Source organism: Oreochromis niloticus, linkage group LG13 (assembly GCF_001858045.2).
Source record: "Oreochromis niloticus isolate F11D_XX linkage group LG13, O_niloticus_UMD_NMBU, whole genome shotgun sequence".
Taxonomy (NCBI): Eukaryota; Metazoa; Chordata; class Actinopteri; order Cichliformes; family Cichlidae; genus Oreochromis; species Oreochromis niloticus.
Window position 1 is genome coordinate 443,108 of NC_031978.2, and position 24,110 is coordinate 467,217.

A 24,110-nucleotide genomic window follows, 5' to 3' on the forward strand; every position below is an offset into this window, starting at 1 on the left:
AAAGAAGTATTTCATCAGATCAGGCTGCCCCCCGCAGAAATTTACACATTTGTATAAGATGAATTATATATGAAAACTGCTAAGAGAAACGGGTTCACCCCACAAAATTGACATTTCTACATGAAAGACAAGAAAAGGCCTTCGTTCATTCATATGAAACCAAGAGTAAAGACAGTGGAAGTCCTTGATTATATTAGTGTCACGGTTCTGGGTCCGTTTGACCCAGTATGTTGAGTTGTTATGTTTTGGTTTTGAATGATGGATTTTTCCCTGTGATACTGGTGGTGGTGGTGATGATTATGATGATGGTAGATTATTATTTGAGTTCCATGTTTCCGTTTATTTGTGGTTAGGATTTGTTCTCATGTTGTGTGTGGGTTTAGTTCTAGGTGTCATTTTCTGTCTGTCTCTCAGTGTCGAGTCGGCGTCTTTGTGTAGTGTTCTTGTTTCCTGTTTTATTGTGAAGGTTTTCGTCTCATGTGAGTGTGTTCAGTTTACCTCTCTTGTCTCGTCTCGTTAATTACTCCCAGCTGTGTCCACCACCTGTGTGTAATCTCCCTGTGTTTCTCTGTGTATTTAAGTCGTGTCTTCAGTCATTGTAGTTGCTGGTCCGTCTGCGTATCCACCCTGCTTCATCTGTGTGTCTCCCTGCTGTCCGTCGTCTGCTACCTCCGCTCATCCTCCTTCATGTTCAGGTCCTGGTTTGTGTCAGTAGTTTAGTTGTTCTCAGTTTAGATAGTTTCGATCCCGTTTTGCTGTTTTGTCCATTTCATTTTGTGTTTAATAAACCACCCTCTCACCTTCATTCTTGCCTGCGATTGGATCCTCCTGTATTATTTTCCACACGGCTCATCCCACTCGCCGTGACAATTAGAAGTTCTCATATTGAAAAAAGTCAAGAATATGAAGCTGGTTCTAATTACCCTTACTCTTTTTTAGCAGCATTGATGGTGTTTATGGTAAAAATCACCAGTAGTGTCTGCCTGTGAGCTGTCAGAGGGCAGGTGGTTGCTTGAAGAATGTCAACGAGTTAAAAAGCATCCAGACTGATTGGTAACATATCCAGGTTAGAATCAGCTGAGGACAAAAAACTTACTCCACAAGTGATCTGTCAGAAGGACTTGAAAACATTCCTTTAACAGACCTGAAGCAAACGAACCGTCTCCTCTAATTGGAATACCAGGCGCAGCATGACATCATAACATCAGCTGTAAGCCTCTGCAGGGGGACCACCTCGGGAAAATGTGATGTGTGATGAGAGATGTGCTGCTCGTGTCTGTATCAGATACAGCAGACTGGAGCAAGTTACTAAAAAAAACAATAGACAAAGGTCAAACCTACAGTGTGCAGGAGGTAGATATAGAAACCATAGAACGGATTTCAAACATTCACCAGCAATAAGCACCTTCGTCATAGTTTCTGTCTGTTATGTTTCTTCTAGGTTTGATTAAACCACCGATGAATGCGATGCAGTGTAGCAGCCGTTCAGTGTGGCATGTAAACCTGTAACTGACATTGATGAATACTGATCTTCACCAGTGGCAGAAATCCCAGTCCAGGAGCAGCCTCCAAAAACTAAGTGGCCTGTGGGCCAGTTGGTATTCAGCTACCATATTTCAGCCAAATCCGTTTGGGTTGTTACTTTAGAACAAGTCGTTTTCAGGCAGCCTGATGCTCACACTGGATCTGGCATCTATATACACACAGGAGAGCGAGTGGGTTTACAATTACAGTCGCAGCAATATGTTTGTGCAGAGCTTATTTGCACTTCCACACAGCTTCCCTCATTCCGTCCAATGCATCCTGCCTGCTGGATGAGCACACTTCCCCTCATCTATAAGTCTCACACCAGCTCCCTCTTTGGGTATACAGCAGGCAGAAAAACACAAACTCACTCACGGCTTACAGCCAAAATACACTTATAGAAACACATTTAGTTCATTCGTGCTGCTCCAGTCACAGGTGGAGCTAAAATTTCCAATAAATTTCAACATGAACAATTTTACAGTTAAAATGAAGGAAATGTTTTGCCTTCACTTTTATTTCTATTTAATTTCTATGTTAAATTGGGGCAACAAAACACTTCACTGCACCTGTATTACTTAGTTAACCACTTCATTATTATTCACGACTGTATTACTAATTATGTTCTACTTTCTCCTTTTCTTTTCATTATGTTTCAGAAGAGTGCTGTGTAAGATAACGTGTAAAAATGACCTTTTTGGAGCTATAGATGGTATTTCTTTTGTCATAAAATTCTGAAGGTTGCATGTTAATATCTTCATTTAAGAGTTCTGACAGCTGTATGTGCTTCCAAAAGGAACCACAAATTTAACCATTAAGTTGTTTCTCCTAATAAAAGGAAGCTTCCTCTGCCTGAGTCCAGCAACACTATAAATAAAACAATAACAACAACAACAACAACAACAAAACCACACCCTGGTGGGCTGCAAAACCAACAACACTAAATACACATTCGCCAGACGCCATTTGGGAGTTAGCCAAGAGGCACCATTGTCCTTTCTTTCCTTTCATCCTGCCAGCAAAGTGACGATCTCATCCTCAGTCGGTCTCATTTAAATCATCAAGCACACCCCCAGGAAGACACCGTGGTAGAGGCTGATGAGTGCAAGAAGCTATGTTACGCTGCAGTTGTAGGTGATGCAGCACGGATGGAAAACCGACGTCTGACTGGTTGTGGAGAGTTTGTACGAGTTGTTTAACCCGCTGGCATAGACTAAAATAAATACTCATTAATTCACGTACAACACCAATCAACTGTCAGGTGTTACATGGTCACTGGACAGCAGACAGCAGGACTCTCTGTGGGACAGATGTCAGCAGATTTGGAGCAGCTGTACAAAAGCTGTGTCAAAATAAACTGCTGGTGCAACACATAGCCACGCGGCACACTGCACGTCAACCTGCAAGGTGCAAGCTCTGCTAAGATCATCAGCATTTGGCAAGCTGATCTGACGTCATCTGTGTGATAAACACAGCACAAAGTGACAGAGTTCAAGTGCATTTACAAATTTATGGGATTATTTAAGAATCAGATGCTTTCAAATGCTCATAAACACACACACTTTTTCTAAGGACGATGTGTAACTTCTTCCTTCAGAGCCTGCTTAATATTTAGTGTTTTATGAGTGCCTTTAGACTCTTCAGCTAGTAAATTAGTAAAGGCATCCCTAGTCTGTGAGCCTGTGAGTGATGGCCTACTAACAAGCTGTCAAAGACCTCAAAAGAGCTGCACAAGTGGATAGTTTATGGCTGTGCATGAATACAGAGGCCTTCCTGGATTCTAGGAGGTTAAGCCGGGATGCTGAGAATCACCACTGACCATCAGCAACACACTGGAAAGCAGGTTCCAGCACTCCGTTGGCCTACAGCGTCCAGGCTGCATGTCTCGGGAGCGTAATTAAGGAATATTAACAACTACAAAACCACAAGCCCATCATCTTTCTTGCCGACTCTACAGTGGGTGCTATACTACAGAGAGTGTTGAGACAGGTACATCTGTGTAACTAACCGTCACATTTAGTCTGTGGAGTCTTGGCTGCGTGTCTCAGGAGGGCAATTAAGGAAAATTTACAGCTAGTGCTACATAACACATTTTTCTCCTTGCCCCCGTCAGAACACTGTTACCACCTCCCCTGGAGTTGTAGTGAGTATATGGACATTTGCCCGCCTGTGACATTTTCCACAGCAGTTTGACAGCATTTAGAGGAAGCTGTCGGTCTAGGAAACAGGGAGGTTTCCATAAGATGCGTAACCAGTCCATGTTTTCTTCAGTGGAAATAACAAATACTCTGTCCCCTCCATGCTCAAACATTACAGAGATGTTCCGCTTTCTTAATAAGGCAGGAAGCTGGGGCACGCATGAAGAAGGCCTCGAGTTATTTACAACTTTGTCACCCTGAATCAAGTCTCGCTTGCACCTTTAGAGGACACTATGTTAGGAAAGAGGGTGCAAATGAACTCCGGCAGGAAACAGTCACGACTGTAGACACAGACAGATGCATTAAATTCTCAGATGCTGGTCTAAATTATGCACGGTTTGACTGAACCTGGAAGATGTCCATAAAATAAGATGGATTTTTTAAATAAACAGATGGTACTTTTAAAAAAAAGTAATCAATATGACAAAAACACCATTTTGTGCTGTCACGCTCCTCATAGGCTGAGACTTAAATGGTAAAGCCAGATTTTGGGTGTTCAGGACATACGAAGCATACAGATGAGCAGAGAAGAAGAATGATGCCAAGAGTTGGAGAACTTGTACTGGATGGTTTCATAGTTTCTCGATATATAAAGTGTATTTATGTTGGTATTCATGATAAAGATGTCAAGCTGGCAGCGACTTTCTAAGTGAAAAAGAAACCCAAAGCATTAAATATGACAAATCTGCAACTCAAATCCTGATCCGAAGTTTAATTTACGTTAAGCTTTGACTAAACAAACAAACAAACAAACAAACAAACAAACAAAACTCGTCTTTTTGGAGCCAGTACCAGTCACACTTGTTGTCTTTCAGGATGAGTGTGATGTCACTGGAAAGGAGGCAAAGAATGTAAACCGACAACCAAAGCAGCGTGTGTGGTGCTCGCTGTCTAGTTAATTTAACAGTCGAGTCATCATTCCATTTTTGCTTCGTCATCTTCACAGGTGTATGCAGCTAAGCAGCAGAAGAAACCTTACTGGCTGGTGGGTATGTCTGTGTTGCTATTGTTGAAGCTCACAGAAGTGAAAGATTCATGAAAGAAACCGGAACATGCACGATTTTCTGTCTGGACGTCGAAAACTGTGAAAAATGCAAAAACTGCATCTGGGAGGCCTCTCGGATATTGTGATGCATCGTGTAAGATTACATGTATAAAGCTTATTTTCTAATAGTCGTCTAATCGTCTGGGACAGACCTAAGGGCAAGAAGACTTTAGTTTCTTTCCTGTAGTCTTAGATCTGCTGGCACTCCTATTAGAACAGGTTGCCACTGGCTGCAGGTACAGAGTAACTGTCCCGAGCAAAAGAAGGAAAATTTGATAAATATGTGTCTAAATTATAAACCATTAGTGTTTATCTGTGGACGATTTAGCTTCTTGTTAGCTTTTTCATGTGAACTTATCTATTTCTGCGTTCAGTGATGGGACAAGAAATATTGACCCAAGTATCCGCCGGCTACACCTGAAGACCCAGAAAATTAACCAGGAAGCCTAACAGCAGCTAGCCAATGGCTCCCAGATTTCCCTCAAGTTGACTCCAGATGAAAATTGAGTTTAATTGCGAGTGTTTCATGTCTGGAACACTTGTGCACTAAGCCGTACCATCATTGTAATTGTAGAGCCAAAAGAAGTACGAGGTCAGGCCAGTTCCTCCGTACTTTCCGTGTTTGGCTGGAGTCGTACACGATAAGCACAGAGCTCTGTCTGGGACAGGCTTTTCCCCATCAACAGCTTTTATTACAGCAACATAGCAAGTTGTTATCAGCTTGAGTAATGCAATCTTCAATTCACCAGCACTGAAGCAATGATAGGTAAAACACTGCGATTACCGTCTCCATCCTAGCCGGTATTTTGCTTCAGAGCTCTTTCTGCAAAGCTCTCCGTCTTTTTCTCCCCTTTGTCAAACTGGAGAAACTTCAACATTGTAATTAGTGCAAATACATCTTTTTCAGCAAATCTGCCATCATTTTCTTTGCTTCCCCCACAACCAACTTTAAAACTTAATTTCAAAACTTTAACAATTTACTATGATTATCAGAACTTGAGCAGCTGAGAACAAAAATAAAGCGATGAGCTGTTAAGCACATTACACTGCTGCTCTAAAATGAATTATGTGGTAACAGCTGCAAATACATGCACAATTTTCCTCCACTCATCATAACAAAAAGTGGCAGCAGCTATAATTGATATTTTTATCCTTTTACCCAAAACAATGTGAAAACATTGTTCCCGTGTTACAGGGGTCGCCTGTACTAATAAAGCTTTAGAGAATAATAACCTGCAGCTGCCCTTAGCAGGTAATAGTTTAAAGTCACTGTTTATCACACAGGGCACTGAGACATTTAACAGCTACACTACTGTGCAAAAGTTTTAGTGGGAATCAAACTTGCACCTCCTGCTCCAAAGGTGTGTAGTCTTATCACTACACTATCCACTGCTATGAAGGTACATTAAGGTCCACTTGCACACACTTTTTGAAGGAACTCGGCTGGTAGGTTGTTCCAAACATCGCAGAGCACTAAGCACAGATCTCCTGTGGATGCAGGCTTCCTCACATCCTTCTGTCTCTTCATGTAATCCCAGACACACTCCATGATGTTGAGATCAGGGCTCTGTGGGGGCCGGACCATCACTTCCAGTTTGTCTTGTACATTTGGGGCCAATAAACAATCATTTATATTTCTGAAAGCATTCTTTGTTTACAGCATTTTTCACACCTGCCTAAAACTTTTGCACAGTCCTGAATATACAAATATGTTATATTCACTGTGTGTGAGTGTTAGAGAGAGAGAGGGAGAATATATCCCGTCATCAAATCGCATTTAACTTTTTTTTAATATAGTGCGAATGACAACAACAGTGATCCCAAGGTGCTTTAGACTGCAGACCCTAAAATCATACAGAGAAAATCCCAACAATCAGAAGACCCGCCTACCAGTAAAACTCCATTTTGACCCATTTTAATTTGACATACTGTAGGAACCACGACTAAACCAGCAGTCTGAGAGTGAAGTCCTCTGTTGGGGTGATATGGTCCTGTGAGGTCTTTAAGATAATCGATTATTCAGGATCATTTATATGAGGAGAAAGATTTGAAATTAAATTCTGGATTAGCAGCGAGTCGGTGCAGAGAAGCCAGCTCTCTCCCTTTACATCCCTACATGATCAGTCCCATTCTTTCCTGACACAGCCCTCGTCAGTTATCCACGTCTGGGTCTGGCACTAGAAAAACACTCATTTGTGGTTCTATATATTATATGTTATATTATTTTATTATATTTATTCAATCAGAGCTATATGAGAGTATTTACAAGCCAGATGGGACATTCTGTATCTCCAGGAAAATACAGATCTCACAAATGCATCGTTTTCTGATGACTGGTTTGCTTTGCTTGTTTTGTAAGCAGAGAATGAGCATAATGGATCACAGATTAATCAACAGCAACAAAATCTGGCAAATAAACCAGAAAGGAGAAGGAAAAAAATAACACCTTTTCTACTTGAACTCAAAAATCGCCTCTTAAGGACAGTGAGATTAATGTGACAGCAAAAACACACAAAGCACATATTTCTCCATGACGGGATGTTTTTGTTGCAGGGAGCCTCGGCTCACAGTTCACCTACTGATGTTTTCCAAAGAGATTTATTCATTCCCTGATCTTAAATCCCTGACTATCTCCTTTTCGGCTCCATGGAGCATAAATATTAAAATCAGCCCACTAATGCGTCCTGAAAGAAATTATCAAGGCAAGGTTGTCCCCTTGTTTGTCATGGAGTTTAAAACTATACGGGATTCAAAGAGAGTCGGTGCCATGCGTGCAGACGAGCCAAGAAGACTGCCAGACGACAGATGCAGGGTTACTTTTGGTTTATATTCTGTTTTTTTCCCCTTTTAGATTTTTCCTCAAGCATATTTTCAGACTCCGAGGCATCCCGGGACAAAAACAGCACTCTTGATCAGACACACATCAGACCTCTGTGACCGCTCATCAGACTCACACAGCTTTAAAGTTAAGCCCTGCTCAGGGTTATTCTGCACACTTTTTCAAATCAAATTTTATGCTTGTTAAGACCTTTAAAACAAAGAAAACTTTATACCTTTTCTAGAGCAGAACAAATGCACTTCAAACACAAAAACATCCTCTTCTAAGAATAAACATTAACGGCATGCAGCCCAAAAGCAACAGAGAAAACAAAGCGTCTTTAATGACCCCAAACGTATCCACATATTTAATATACATGGACGACTGACCGAAGAATGATCTGCTGTCAAACACAATCGTAACAGCAAAATAATAATAGAAAAACTCATTTCTTCCTAAAGCATTATTAGTTATGGAATTAATGTCATCAAAGGAAAAATAGACTATTATTATAAAAACAATCCAAACTCTTGTTTAATACACTCTGCAGCTTTTATCCCAAATAAAATCCACATCCTTACCTAAAGTTATTTTAACCATTCTTTGATTCAGGCAATTAGATTTCAGAAATTTGTGATGTGATCATATAATGAAATCCAGTTGGGTCATTTTGACCCCCATAAAAACAACTGAAATAAAGACACAACCAGCCTTCCAGAAATGTAATCTCCCCAGTGTTTCCTGGGTGTGCTGCGGGACCTCCTAAGACATGCCTAAAACACGTCACCTAAGAGGCGCCCAGGACAAACCTGTTCAGAATCTCCTCTGTTGGCTCCTTTCGGTGTGGGGCTAGCAGCCCGACCCCGAGTCTACCCCAAAAAACTCAGTTCCTCAGCCTATTTCTAATGTGAGCCCAGACATCATTTGGGGAAAGGTTATTTCTGCTGCTTGTATCTGCAATCTTCTCATTTTGGTCACTAGCCAGTCTTCAAGACTACACATGATGGTAGGAACATGCATCTAGCCCAGGACCTTTGTCCTTGTGGTGCATTTAAAGGAAAACAACTCTATTCACGACAACAAGTGGGCTTAACCCCCCCCCCCCAAAAAAAACCCCCAACAAAAAACACTATGCTTGTGAGTAAGAACGGTGATTAAATATATAATAACTGGAGGTTGACCCACATGATCTTACATCAATCTGGTAAAAGTCTCGTCCTTCCCTACGAGGTTAACTTTATTAATAACACATTTTTAAATATTCAGCTGAATGAAACTTCCACATCTTTCAGTATATTTTTGGAGGGTCTCACAGGAGGCAAACTCAACTCATTTGGACTCGGGTGAAAACAGAGAGTGATATCAATATAAAAAAAGCTTGCGTTATTTCACAGCCCTGTGATCTCAAGTAATTTGTCTGAGACCCCAGAGACAATTTCTCTCTGATCCACAAAAATTTAACTCTGCTTAAAAAATGTATCAAGGTCTGTCTGAGTGTTAATGTCTCTCTCAGAGAAAGAGAGAGAAAAACAACTGTGCCCGAGTCTTTAACCAACCCGTGGAGAGGGAATTCAGCGCTCTGAATCCAGGCAGATGAAGCAAAAATGCAACAGAAGGAGCAAAGGATGTGACAAATGTGCCCACGCTAAGACTGTCAATCAAAAGCTAATAACTGTAAGCTTAATTATGATTATTTGCACTAAATCCACCATTTAAGACACATGGTGATATTCCATAATGCATCGCCTTCAACTAAAACATCTTCAGAATGGCACGCAGCACTGCGTCTGTCGCATTTCAGAAACTCCTTTATATTTACCTAAGAGGGAAACAACAGTGTATCGCACAGCTCGAGAACTTCATATTCATCCAATCATCTGGGATCATCTTCAGCACTGTTCTCACTTTGAGCCTATTATGTACTTATATTACAACTTTTTTCTCTTTAAGTACAGGGTGGGCCATTTATATGGATACAGCGTAATAACATGGGAATGGTTGGTGATATTAAAGTCCTGTTTGTGGCACATTAGTATATGTGAGGGGGCAAACTCCTCAAGATGGGTGGTGACCATGGTGGCCATTTAGAAGTCGGCCATCTTGGATACAACTTTTGTTTTTCCAATAGGAAGAGGGCCATGTGACACATCAAACTTATTGGTAATGTCACAAGAAAAACAATGGTGTGCTTGGTTTCAACGTAACTTTATTCTTTCATCAGTTATTTACAAGTTTCTCTTTGTTCACAGCCATTGACATGTCGAAGAGGTTAACACGTGAGGAGCGGATCGAAATTGTGTTGATATCTGGTGAACGCAGTAACCGGGTCATTGCAGCAGATTTCAATGCAAGACACCCTACGAGACCACCCATCTCCCATGCTACAGTTAGCAAACTGCTTGCTAAGTTTCGTGAAACTGGTTCAGTGTTGGATTTGCCAAAATGTGGACGCAAGAAAACTGTCACTAATGAAGAAACATCAGTGGCTGTCCTAGCTTCATTCAGCAAGAGCCCACAGCGTAGCACTCGCCGCATGTCACTGGAGAGTGGCATTAGTCGAACATCCCTTCGGCAGACATTAGCTACTCATAAATGGCACCCTTACAAACTCCAGCTACTGCAGCATCTCAACGAGGATGACCCAGATCGGCGCACAGAATTTGCAGAATGGGCAAAACAAAAATTGGAACAGGACCCTCAGTTCATGCAGAAGATTTTGTTCAGTGATGAGGCAAACTTTTATGTGAATGGTGAAGTTAACAAACAAAACCACCGCTATTGGTCTGACACTAACCCACATTGGATGGATCCCTCCAAGACTGTTGGAACAACAAAAGTGATGGTTTGGTGTGGTATATGGGGTACAACGATAGTGGGTCCATTCTTCATCAATGGAAACCTCAAGGCCACTGGATATTTGAAATTGCTACATGATGATGTGTTTCCCTCTTTATGCACTGAAGCTGGCACGTTCCCTGAGTTTTTCCAGCAAGATGGTGCACCACCACATTATGGGTGCCAGGTCCGAGCATTCCTAGAACAGTTTCCTGGAAAGTGGATTGGTCGTCGTGGGCCAGTTGGATGGCCCCCAAGGTCTCCCGATCTGACCCCCTTAGACTTTTATCTTTGGGGTCATCTGAAGGCAATTGTCTATGATGTGAAGATACGAGATGTGCAGCACCTGAAACTACGGATACTGGATGCCTGTGCTGGCATTTCTCCTGCGGTGTTGCTATCAGTGTGTGAAGAGCGGGAGAAGAGGGTTGCATTGACAATCCAACACAATGAGCAGCACATTGAACACATTTTATAAGTGGTCAGAAACTTGTAAATAACTCATGAAAGAATAAAGTTACGTTGAAACCAAGCACACCATTGTTTTTCTTGTGACATTACCAATAAGTTTGATGTGTCACATGGCCCTCTTCCTATTGAAAAAACAAGAGTTGTATCCAAGATGGCCGACTTCTAAATGGCCACCATGGTCACCACCCATCTTGAGGAGTTTGCCCCCTCACATATACTAATGTGCCACAAACAGGACTTTAATATCACCAACCATTCCCATGTTATTACGCTGTATCCATATAAATGGCCCACCCTGTACATTTAGTGTGGCATTTAGGATGCATGCAGGACACATCTTTGCTGTTACCAGTGCATGCATGATTCTGCTCTCCTTCCCTGATAAACATATCTTGTTAAAACTTTGAGTAGAAAAATGTTATTTTCATTAAAACTGTCATCTTGTCACGTTACCCAGTGTTTACAAGTTCAAGCTGTAGAGTTAATTAAAGTCAAGGCTGCAAAACTGTGTTTTTTAAAAGGGACAGAATATGACAAGCACTGACTGTAACTGAGCAGAAGATGCAATTTTACACTTGAACGCATCAAAAGTCGTAGCTACACAAATGCAAAGTTGCACTTAGTTCAGGACAGTAGGGTAGCAGGCTAATCAATAAAATGTGGCAAAAGTTTCAGAGATAATCTTTAAGCATCTGGTAAATGAAATGTGTGTGCACAGAAATGCTGCACTCTATGAATGAAGATGCTGCCAATAAGATCACACAACTCGAGTTGTGTCGAAATATTGTGGCTGTGCAGAGACGTACTGACTGAACTTTCCCAGTTCTGACACAGTACCAATACCTCGGTTTCGGGCATGTGCTGATACTGAATACTGATCAGATATCAGCGCTAGATCAATCAGCTCTATTCCTCACTGTGAGAAAGAAATTGCCAGTCATGCATAAAGCAACATCAGGCAAGACCTAAACATTACTTTCCCGACTTTATTATATTTTCTTTTACAAATATATCAAAAATAAAAATGTACCGTACACTATAGCAAAATAATAAATGACTAAATAAAATGAATTTGATGACAACACATTATGTTACTGTAAGGGAAATAAAAGCTTTCTAACAGGTGTTACACTCAACATAATGCGACTGAGAGCCAACAAACACAAGACAGCGAGAAGCAGACAAGGAAAGCGTCGTCATGTCTGATCTTTCCAGTCATGTTGAATCACCTGACTACTGGAAAACTGCTACAGACACACAAAGAAAAGCTGGCACAGCAGGAGTGAAATACTTCCAAAACACTGGAGCAGCAAGTGAACCCTTGCTGCTAGCTTTCTCTCACTAGTATGCCGCGAACTGCTGCAGACACACATCTGATCCACACGTTAGAGCCAAGATCAGACACGATCCCATCTGAATATTGGTGCATCCCTGTCTACAATCTGACAAACGAGACAGTGCACACTTCAGTCCACAAACCTGCATTATTTGAACCACTCTGACCGAGTGCAACTACACAACAGCAAACTACTGCAGGACCGTTTTCCTGTTCTGTGCCTTTAAACTTACACATCAATGGACGTTTATCAATTTTATTTAAGTTTTGGCCACATAATCCAATTCTTGTACCTCAAATACAATAAGACAATACATAAATAAATAAAATCTTTTTGTCACCAGTTTGACAGCAAACAGCAAATGAGATAGACTTTGTGTGTAGTCCTGTGTCTTGAACACAATTCTGGGGAAGAAGTCACAAAGCCATTATCCAGCTAATCCCAAATGACCACTCTTCCATCAGACACACCCAGCCCTCTAAAGAGGCAGCACAGGTTTGGAGGAATCTGTAAAATACCACGACTGGGGCAACCTGAGTGGGATCATGCCACAGGGATAAAGGAGACAGGGTGGAGCATCAGAAAGGTTGCCAGAGCAGTGAGCTTTGACCCCAACCCCACAGAAAGCCTGTGGAGTCTCAGCAGCAGCTCCCACAGGGTGACATCCAGAGGTTGTGTCTAATAAAAATAATACATTCAGTGCATTTCTTATCTCTTCATGTTTACGTGTTTATTTTAGTGCACTGCTGCCTAACACGTCAGACAGGACAGATGCCTTGAAGATGTGACGGTATTTTAGTTATAAAAATCCTCTGGGCTCACCTTGACTTCAGTCCTGAGTATGGGAGGGTGGAGTACGCACACGTATGCCTCACAGGAGTCTCTGCATGTCTGTGGATGTTTCCGACGGTCCAATGTCAGCTGCAGGTGTCAAGTTCAAAGCATGTTAAGCTGGTTCAGCCGACACAAAGAACTAGAAACTGAACTAAAAAAACTCTTAAATGAATCTTAATCGTCTGCTTCCTCTTTATTTTATATTTGCACCGGTTTTCTTTAATGGTGGTTACACCTGTGCGGACTGAACCATTTGCGTGATAAGCAGGGGGGTGCAGGAAAGACTGAGGACCTCCTGTATTTGGTACAGACGTCTATTTCAAATCACAGTTCACAGTCACATAAAATTAAGGTCTTATCTGATAATTATTTCTCACTATTTCTTGATTAGAAGTCACAACATTTCTATCTTGAGAGCCGTTGACAGCTTCTCATCTCTGTGGATTTTAATTCACTCTGGAAGTGATTAACATCTTTACCTGATGAAATGATGTTGGTAATTTTTTCTGCCCAACAGTCTGACCTTTACAACAACAACAACAAGGCTTTAAAAGCAGGACTGATTTTACAGTGAGTGTAAGAAGCCCACTGTAACAAAACCTTGGATTAGTTTGAACAGTGAATCATGCAAAGCTACTCTAGCAGAGTCCAAGAATACAACTATGGAGCTGTAAATTGGCAGAATATTTCCACTGAGTACACATTACAGCGTTCTCTGGCTGAGCCTGATAGCATGTAGGCAGGACGGTCTCCCATAAAGAATGCAGGAACTGCAACAGGCGAGACAAACACGAGCGCGGACTCAGCTGGTGTTTAGTGTTTCGCTCTTTGGCTCGGCTGTCGTGTGGGTGGTACTTAAAGCGATAACTGATTATTTCTTGGAACGCTGACTGTTGATGTGCTTTCAGTTCCTCAGCATCTATGGCTCTCATGTGTCTCGTTGGAATTAAAAGAGCATCATGTAATCTGACCTCTGTCAGCCTGCTGAATGCCAGAAATGTCAGCTGCCGGTGCAGAAAACAGAGTTTTTGGCACTGATAAACACAGCTGTCAGACACGCTGAGCTCAGTTCATGACGCTGGACACTAAATCTGTATTCATTTGACACTTTATATAAGCCGCAACATTTCGCCAGTTTAAAACTTCACATAAAAGGACTGAAAATCAGTTGAAGATAAACTAAACTAGGAGACATCAGACAAAGGCGTCTGTTACTTTTGAATCTGCAGATCCCCACAGGAAGCTGAAATGAAAGGACTGCACTTTCATTTAATTTTAGTTTTTTGTGGGATTTTCTTGGTCTGGGTTCAACAGATTTTAATGCTACATCAACCGTGTGCGTCCAACTTTGTGTCTGAACCTTTCCTGTTTTAATATGACAGCACTCTCATGCACAAAGCCAGATCCATATGAACCTCACCTCAGCCAACACCTTTACTCATCCAGAGTGAAATCCTGACCAAGAGCCAGACGTATTACACAACATCAGTGGTGCACCTCACTAATGCTCTTTGGGCTGGCTGGGAGTGAAATCTCTGCTGCTAGATTCCAAAACCTGGTGGAAAATCCCGAAACTAGAAAAGTGGAAACTGTTACAGCTGCACACTAAAGCCCAGTTTCGATAAATAAAATGTTCAGGTGTAGATAATCCATGCACTGTAATGTATGACGATAGGAAATGGCATTTTCACTAAACGATAACTGACTTTAATAGCTTTTTATGCTGCTGCTTCCTTTTGAGTTGCTACAGTCCCGATATTTATTCTTCCTTCTCTTCGTCTGTACTTCTGTCAGCACCTCAGACACCCACAGCTTTCACATTCAAAGCACAGATTTTCAAATTCCCCTTACTTACTTGCAGGGAAAATGACAAAATGTGTAATTATAAAAAGTAACTTTTATAGCTAGACAAAGAACACCTGAACTGCAAAGTCAAAAATCACAAAAATTAAATTTAACGAGACTCTATAATTTTGGTGAATGTTAATTTTCAGGGGCAAACTTTTCGTATTTATCAGTGTCACTCAAATCAAAAGACAATCAAAGTCAGAGCGTAATCAGCGCAGAAAAGTTTTAAAGTTAATCCAGAGCGGATTGGAGGAGAGAGAGGATTAGTCTGCGGCATGATGGAGTCACCACAGCCTGATGAAGAGGGATGGATGATGTATGCGATAAACAGGCGCACAGATTGAAAACAGAGTTTGTCAGGCTTGATTGATACGTTTCTCATTCGAAGGGGCAAATTAAAGAGTCACAAAGACAAGATCTGAATGATAAAATGAGTTTACGTTGAAAAAAATAAATAAATCAGGTCCCCGCCCAACAAAAGCTCAGTTAGAAACGGGCTGAAGATGACTTTGCCAGTCAACTAAAGAGCCACGACATTAGTTTGAAAAGTTAAAAAGACTTCTGTGCTCTTTACGGCCCGATTTGGGTAAAAAGTGAACATGGCCGCTGAAACTGAGACTGTCCAGCAACAGAGACAGATTTTAATATTAAAATAATGACTGCAGCTGAAATGTAAAAAGGCTTTGAGTGCTTCATTAGCATGCATAAATGCATTCCATTTAAAGCCTGGAAGGAAATCTGAATGTCTGTCCCATCATCAGGGCTCAGGTAGATCTGATCCGGTCTTCTTCTTTCAGCTGCTCCATTTAGGGGTCGCCACCACAGATCATCCTTCCCCATCTCCCTCCTCTGTCATACCAACCCTCCCTTGCTACATCTGTGAATCCTCTCTGTGCTCTTCCTCTTTTCCTTCTGCATATACATATTATTTTATCTACTGCTAGGATGCAGTCTTAAAGCATGAAATACATGTTTCTACAGCCATGATGCTTTTAAAAGGTTTAAGAGCAACAAAAGAGCAGATATAAGCACATCATTCAAATGATAAAGCGCAGTTACTAAACTTAAGATTTACACAGTCCGTTACTATTTTAGGACTTATGCACCTATGAAATAGCTCTAAACATGCGCTGCACAGTAATGTGGTCCTTAACATCTTCCAGCAGTGGTAATGTCCAGAGAGGTCTGCAGCTGAAGTTCTTGTGGTGATGTCATGGTCACATGACCCCCTCTGGTGATTAGGGTGTCCTCCTTAACTTTGTGCTTTTACTTTTTTTTTTTTTTTTACACTCAAGTTCTACTTAAACATGACTATTAAAAGCTCCTTTTAATATTTTACTATATATAAGTGGTAGAGAAAATGGATGGATGTATACTCAAAGTGAATTATCTTTACGTTTATTAAATTGCCTGACAGCACCAAGAAGGTCACTAATGGAGAGAAATGTGCAACAATATTAAATTATTACATAAGATACAAGCTGGAGGGTGAAAAAAGAAAAGCCCCACTTTTCCTTTAGCATTTCTGTGAAACCCTTTAAACAGATTTACACGAATAACGACTTTGACTTACTTCTGCTTTATTGCTATTTTTATCTATATTAAGTTGTCATCTATAAACGACGTCCTGCTGATGTTTCACATTAAAAGCATTCCAGGAAAGAGCCAACATACTCTTTGAAATGGGGAGATTTACTGAGACATTTGAATAGAGGATGAATGCTTTCTTTCGTTGTACTGATGCATCACAGCAAATGCAAAGATGTTTAATTAAGTTTGATTAAATTTGGTGACCGTTGATGGGATGGTGCATAATGATGGGACAACCACAGACGGGGCAATCCGCACTAACTCGCTAATGGAGATTTGCCACATTAATGTGGTTATGGCGTTAACGTCATTATAACGAGATTAACGCTGACAGCACCAATATACATATATATCCGGGCGGTCCTTCGTGTGGGCTTGGTCTGTGTGCATGTGGTGTTTTTGTGTGGCGGGAGTTTCCTGGGTGGAGTTTAAGGAGATGGCTGGAAATGCAGAACACCTGGCCATTTGCTTTCAATCAAACATTATTTTTTGAATAATTAAAAAAACTAAGAGTACAGTTTTTCCAAAAATACTTCATGGCAAATTAGTCTCCTGATTTTTTTTAATTAGACTTTAAGAAAGGTCTTACCAGAAAGTGTTTGAAAAGTACTATTTAAATTGGAAGTACACACTCTGATAAGGACATTACTGGACAATAAAACGATTAAACAACGTTATCACTCAGTTAACAAGTATGTGGTGCAATATCACTATCTTCGACATAACAACGGAGTGTGGTGTCCACTAACTGCAGGAGGACTAAAATTAATTGAGAAGGTTTACGCTGTACGCCAGTTTACAGAAGTTTAGAAGCACTAAATCAAGACTTGGAATATGACTTTGATTGAGACTCAAAATTGGAGTATTTTTGCACAAAATACAAAACGCATGTTAGCTTGAAAAGTTAACAAATTGACAACAGCATAAGGAAAACAATTATCAACTGTAATAAAGAAGTAAAACTTTTAATACAAACCTTTTCCCGCACGCACGGGATCGAGGTAGGATCAAATAATAGGCGTGTACTATTAACACCGGAAACATGGCCGTTTTGAGTTGTGCGCACAGCTTGATAGGTAGGGTGTTTAGTCAGAACAGCTCATTAAACCTGCCAATCTAGAGCAGAGCAGCAGAGGTCTCTGCCCCCTCTGCTGCTCTGCTCCGGTCCTGCGGTGGTGTTTGTGTCGTCTCCGTGCCTCACCATCCTTTTTGGTCCATTTTTTGAGGATTGTATTAATTTGCTCTTTGCACATCATGTGTCACACTCTTGCCAGTTCATCCATCCACACATGTGCACCACTGATACCGATCTACACTCTGATGATGATCACTACGTTAAATGAATCTTCGCTGATTCCTGTTAAGTTGCTGCTGTGACTCTTTTGTGTCCAGCTGCTACAAACACAACAGGGCTGGGACCATGACAGTCTGAGACTGAGCTCTGGGATGTTTTTAAAGTTTCTTTGAGCACTGCGTGGTTTGACCTTGGGGTGAATTTGCCGGGACATACACTGATGGGAAGATTGGCAGCTGTCTCGAATGTTTTCCACTTGTCAGTAATCTTTCTTGCTGTGGAATGATGGACTTGAAATTATTTCGAAATGGCCTTACAACCCTGTTCAGAGTGAGAGACAGCAACAACTGCTTCGCTGAGATCATTGCTTCCCTTCTTGGCATTTTGTTAACACACACCTGAATGCTCCAGACCAACAACCAGCCACGACTCGTCTGTTTATAAAGCTGTGCTTACAATCGGTGAATTAGGTGCATTTGATTATTAGCACTTGGCTGTTACTTACATGCTTAATTTTTATGGAGGTAGTGAGGGTGTGTGTCATCTTTCCTGTGAAAACTTTCTTTTTCACACTCCTGTATATGAGGAAAAGATTTAGAGTTTTCATCGATAACGATTGAAGCTCCATAATTTCTTACTAAAGGATGACAAAAACAAACAGGTGAATATTCAATCAAGGTAATAAATATATCTTTTCACAGAAACACTGATACAACATTGTGTGGAGTTCCCTGTGGTCAGATTAAATCTGTGAATTCACAGATGCAATGTAATTTGCATCCAATTATCCAGGTGCTAATTAACAGCACTGACAGCTCACTGCCAGCTTCATTCAGGTAAATAAAAGTGCACCAGAAAATCATTATTTATAGCTGCGCTGTTTTTCTCACTGTGGCTCATTTGACGTCAGTTAATCTGAATGTTGCACACATCTCATTGTTCACTTAACCACACCGGGCTGCTCGCAGAGAAGTCCAAGTCATGACGAGCAGAAGGATGACAAATTAAAGGAAAAACCCAAATCACTGACCCCTATGAGGGGATGCGGTGTTTCTGTTAGGTTGTCAGGAACATCCTGGTGGCCTGGCTTGGATCCAGTTGTCCCAAATCAGTACAGAACAGTTCTGAGTTATCATTGTGATCCTTTATGCAACATTTCTAACCAGATGGTGGTGGTCTCTTTCAGGGGGACAGTGCCAATCCTTTGGGGCATGTGGGCTCATGAGCAAGAAAAGGATATGAATCATATGCTTAGGCAAAAATCGCATTTATGTCAACTGTAATCTTTATTATTTAACATGATTATTCATTATCTTATATCATTTCGTATATAATTCGAAGGAAAATTAATAGGCAGTGGTGGTTAGCCTGGACTAGTGGGTGACCTTAAAGTTCCCCCTGCACGGCCTACAGTCTGCCATCTGCCGCTACAAAATTTCTGCAGTGGCAGATGGGGATAACAAAAGGCACTGTGACAGTGGACTTAATGTCTCAGGAGACCCGCATGGCAGCACAACCAAAACCCAACCTGAAAAACCAACATCAGCCAAATGCACTTTAGCTGGAATACGCGAGGAGTCTACAGGCAAGAGAAGTGGACGACAGGACTCGAGAGGCAATGTGTCTCTGCAAAAAGAAAGCTTCATTAGCTGATTTAAACCCAGGAATACTAATAATAATGTAGAACACAAAACATGGAGGATCGGGGAGCAAACTGACGGCTACAGCACCAGACAGACCTGATTATCTTGTTGAAATTTAGCTCTACGGCTACTGCCATGAGAACAAAATGAGGGATATGTGTTAGAAGACATCCACAGGAATCACATGACTCTTACTATTAGAGAGTTCTAGTGATATACACAGTTTTACAGACCAGTTCTGTACATGTCGCCTGTCACCTCTGAGTGACGTCAGAAATATGTGGAGCTAGCTGTAAAGTGGGCTGCTGCTGGTCCTTTGGCTTTGTGCATCCTGCATAGGCGACAGAGGTCACAGGAGAACATCTTTGTAGTGAAAAGTGCTGCAGCACTTTGAACTTCTCTGGTAGCTCTGCTTCAAGTTGACTTGAAGAGGAGCTAACAATGGGAAAACAATGGAAGGATGTCCTGTTTCTGTCCTCACCTTAATTTATCCATATGTCCTATTCTTGTGCTTCAGTTGGATTTCTCTAAGCCTAAACGGTGAAAATATGCTTTGTAAGAACACATTTTGACCGTAACATAACATAAGAACTTGGCTAAATTTGCCAAATATTACACACATATCTAATAAGATAAGAACTGAAGGAATAATTCTGGCTTTTGCTTCAAGTCAGATCTTTATTGTCTTACTTCAGTGTGACACTGTGTCAACTCTTGAGTTTGTGCATTGACTCATGTAAATTCTGACTGCATCTCAGGCCCACGATGAAATTTTTAATCACATCCTAAACTTTTGTTGCACTGGTGCTAATGCATTCATGTGTGTAGGAGCAACTGATGCTCATCAATCCAGCTGTACACGCGGGCCTCTGTGTGCATACCAACTAGGTTGCCCATGGGCAAAATGTCTTAGCCTCATAAATATGGATTTTAAAGAGCGACCCAGTTAAGGTCCATAGGCAAAGGACTGCTGCTGCCACAGAAGCTGATAAAGTTGCCCTATTTTCTGAACGGAACAACTTTTGTTTCTGTTGAAAAATGCAAATGATACAATGAGAACCTTTAGAATTAGACAATGAATGTAAATATTAAAATATATAGCAAATGTGTAATAAAATATTTTTTCCATTAAAAATTCAGACAACAACCAGACTGCATTGATAACTATTTGAAGATGGACCAGTCACGCACCTGAACCATAGAAATCTGATGTCCTGAAAAAAAGGGCGGGTTTTAAGCTTGCAGTCTTTCTCATGGCCAGCAGGGGCTGTACAAAAGAAACAAGAAAGTAATTCTGTGGTTGCAAAAAGAAAAAGAAACAGCTTGGCTGCATGAGCCCAGTAAATACTTTCCCAATTAGTTTATAGATTCGGTTGTTTCAGCTTTACTGAAAACAAAAGCACATTCACTTTTAAATAGTTTTTTGTCCAAATTAGTGTCCAGAAGAATAAAAACGTGCAGGCCAACAAACCTTGCGATTGCATTTTCTGAGCATTTCTGCCACCAGGTGGCGATAACGGTGATCACAAAAAGACTTCTGTTCCAATAGACGTCTTTGAGAAAACCGCTCTGTCGACTGGTGTCGACAGTTTCCTGCTGAGTTTGTGGAAAGTTTGATTCAATACTTCAAAACACAACTTCAGACCCAGTGGGTGACATCACGGTGGCCACATCCATCTTTTTTAATGTCTATGCTCCCGCCCCCCGATCGCCAGAATTCTCCTAAGTTACACAAGCAAAATGTCATGCTCCTTTTTGTGTCTTCTCCTTCCTCTCACGGCCGAGCATTATTACTAATATCAGGTGTTTCCTGAGGTCTCTTCCTGTAAAAAAAGAGCTTCCTACTGCTGAGTTCTCTCTCCAACGTTGTCAGGTCTTAAGGTTTGAATTGTAAATGAGATTTAACTTCTGTAAACAGCCCAGATTACACTGTGTTGGTGAATGACAAAATAGTTGTGACATGAAATCTTATTTATTGCCCCTTTTAATGACCACCTATAACTTTGAATCTGGCACCAGATCTTGTCTTGAAGCAGTAATAGATGGAAGGAAATAGACATCACAGTCAAACACCGTCAGTTTCCAAACGCTGCCGTCATTAGGGCGGCTGTAGCTTAGGAGGTCGTGCAGGGCATCTACTGACTAGAAGGTTAGTGGTGCGAACCCTGACTCCCCCACTCTGCATGCCAACTATCCTTGGGTAAGATACTGAGAAACAATGCACAAGAAGTCCAAGCTGTGACATGTCCACTTTACTCTCCTGCAAATCTCTGCAAGTGTTCATGGATCACACAGTGACTACAGGTCCATGACCAACAGCAGTGAACAAACATGATAACAGAAAATTAAATTCCTCTTCATATTGAGCCTTCAAAGAATTGACGGTGTGATATCCCTGGAAGAGAAAAATAAGAGCACCACAAGGGGGAACAGATTGGTAATTACCACTACTGTCATGCCAGGCCATTAGGACCCACACTTTAGACACCAGCACTCCTCTGCAGAACAGAATATAAAACAACAGTCATTATGTTTGGAACACTGAATCAAATTTGATTTAGTCTGCTTTAATTTTCTCTATTAAACCTCCCAAAATGAGGAAGGTTTTGCTTTTATAGCTCGGCTTTGGGGCATGAAATGAGATTTTAACCACTAACTACTTTGGTTACTCATTAGCACAAAGACAAGGGACATCTCCAGAGAGGCATTACTGCTTTTAGCGTTAAACCCCAAGTGCGTGTTAGCCAGATTTGTTTTACTTTAAGGAGGTCATACGTACTTTCACTAACTTTCTGTGTAATTCCAGAAAAGTACTCTGAAAAAAATCTCTGGGGTTGTCTCATAATATCACACATCACATTTACAGCATAAGAAACACCTCCTGGAGAATACAACCTTTAATAAAATGAAATTAGGCACATTAAAATGCTCCATTTGCAAGTTTTACATGCTTGTTCATGCTGGTGTTAACAGTTGCACTGACTAGCTGAGATAGTTTCACTCTGTATCTCAGCTAGTGGTTAAAAATCACAGCTGAATATTACTGCAATCCCTGAAGGATTTAAATGAACAAACTGAGAACAGAGAAGCCCAGAAGTACTCCATATTTTAATCAAAGTGAAAAGAAGTAGTTTTAATGTATAAAAGTGTCTTTCAAAGTATTCCAAGCGCTCATCAGTACTGACAATGGTTAAAACATATTGCATAAAACAGCAGCTCGTTATTGCTCGGCAGAGGCTTGCCTGTGTGCCTTGGGAGTCTGTGTCAATCATGCATTATTATTGCAATATACATCTGCACAAAAAGTAATGAATTCAGTTTTCATTTAGTATATTCATGCTTTGTAGGCACTGATTTCCCAAAACAGGGGCACATTCTATTCCCTCAAAAAATGCAAATGTAATGATATAAAAACCTAATGTCAAAGTCCCTGGCTGCTGACGTAGAGGATAAAAGCTGACTTTGTGGGAGAAGGTGTATCGCTTTCTTGTGTGGAGCGAAACACAACTACAACCACCACAGCTGACGACCCACACCTGAAGAAAAGAGAGGAAAAAAACCAATCAGTAGAAACTGTCAAGGATGGAGGACGTGGATAGCCCTCAGCCCCTCGTTTGTCAGGAGAAGTTTGTCCTAACATGGTGAAAAAAAAAGCTTAAGAGGCTCTTGGAAGCCAGTCATGTCTTCTGATGAAAATTTGGCTTACTTCACAAGAGTGCTGGATTTGAACCAATCATTCTTTGGACAGTATGAAAGTGCCGATAAGTGAGCTGAGATATGTTCAGACAGACGCGTGCCTCGAGTTTTTGGCTTGAAAAATGAAATAAAGTAAAATCAAGATGACAGCAAGCAAAGCTTTGGGTAGGATAAAATTGCAAACATTCAGGTCAGTGTAATCCAGCGTGTGTCAAACAAAGGTGCTGCAGAAAAAGTGAGCTGTGAAACAAAACACACAATCTGAAGGGTTCTTCAAAAAGAACAGGCATTCAGCAACGATTCAGGACAAACAGATGGCAACAAATCTGAGAGAGACAAGACTGTAAATACTCAGGGAAAGTTAGAACTAATGAGAATTTTCCTGGCAATTTAAAAAGGATTGAAAATAGGCCAGGAAGGATTGAGCCACTCCTCTGCATGATCACAAATGGTAAAGTGCTCTGCGTTTAACGCAACCTGAAAGATGTTTGGGCTGCCATGAAGGAGTTTTCCAGTTTTGTCAGATCCATTACAGGTGCTGCGAGTTGTTCACGTGTTAGGGTAACGCCTTCTGCGGATCAGAGTGAAGGACATAAAGAGAAGTGATTGATGCAATGAGTGGGTGATTTAAAGGCTGCCAGGCGTGATTAGTGTATAAACTTGTAGCTTGTCATTATCACATCATGTCACAGTGGGATTTAGCCTTTAAGGAAATTACAGACAAACTTGAATGAACTATTTGCAGAGAATTAGCCAGTGATTTACAATATTTTGCAGATTGTAGATAATGTATGTGAGTCCATGCTTTAGTGTTTTAGGAGTTCCTTTAGGCCCATTTCGAGCCAGGGCTTTCACACAGAGATTAAAACCAGTCCTTACTTCCTCCCTTTTCCTTCTAGATGTAAATCCCATCTTGCAAGTGAAAGAAAATGAAAGACTTCAGCTCAGTGAATTCATTTGCTACTTTGGGAATGTCA

General features: G+C 41.0%; 1 long non-coding RNA gene across 1 annotated transcript; it reads right to left on the reverse strand.

Moving 5' to 3' along the window:
• Nucleotides 1-513: 513 nt before the first annotated feature.
• Nucleotides 514-13,300, reverse strand: LOC112841970 (uncharacterized). Its single transcript, XR_003213482.1, has 3 exons — nucleotides 13,051-13,300; nucleotides 1,406-1,693; nucleotides 514-1,308 (listed from the first exon to the last, which is right to left on the reverse strand). It is a non-coding gene; the product is annotated as an uncharacterized LOC112841970 (long non-coding RNA).
• Nucleotides 13,301-24,110: the final 10,810 nt, after the last annotated feature.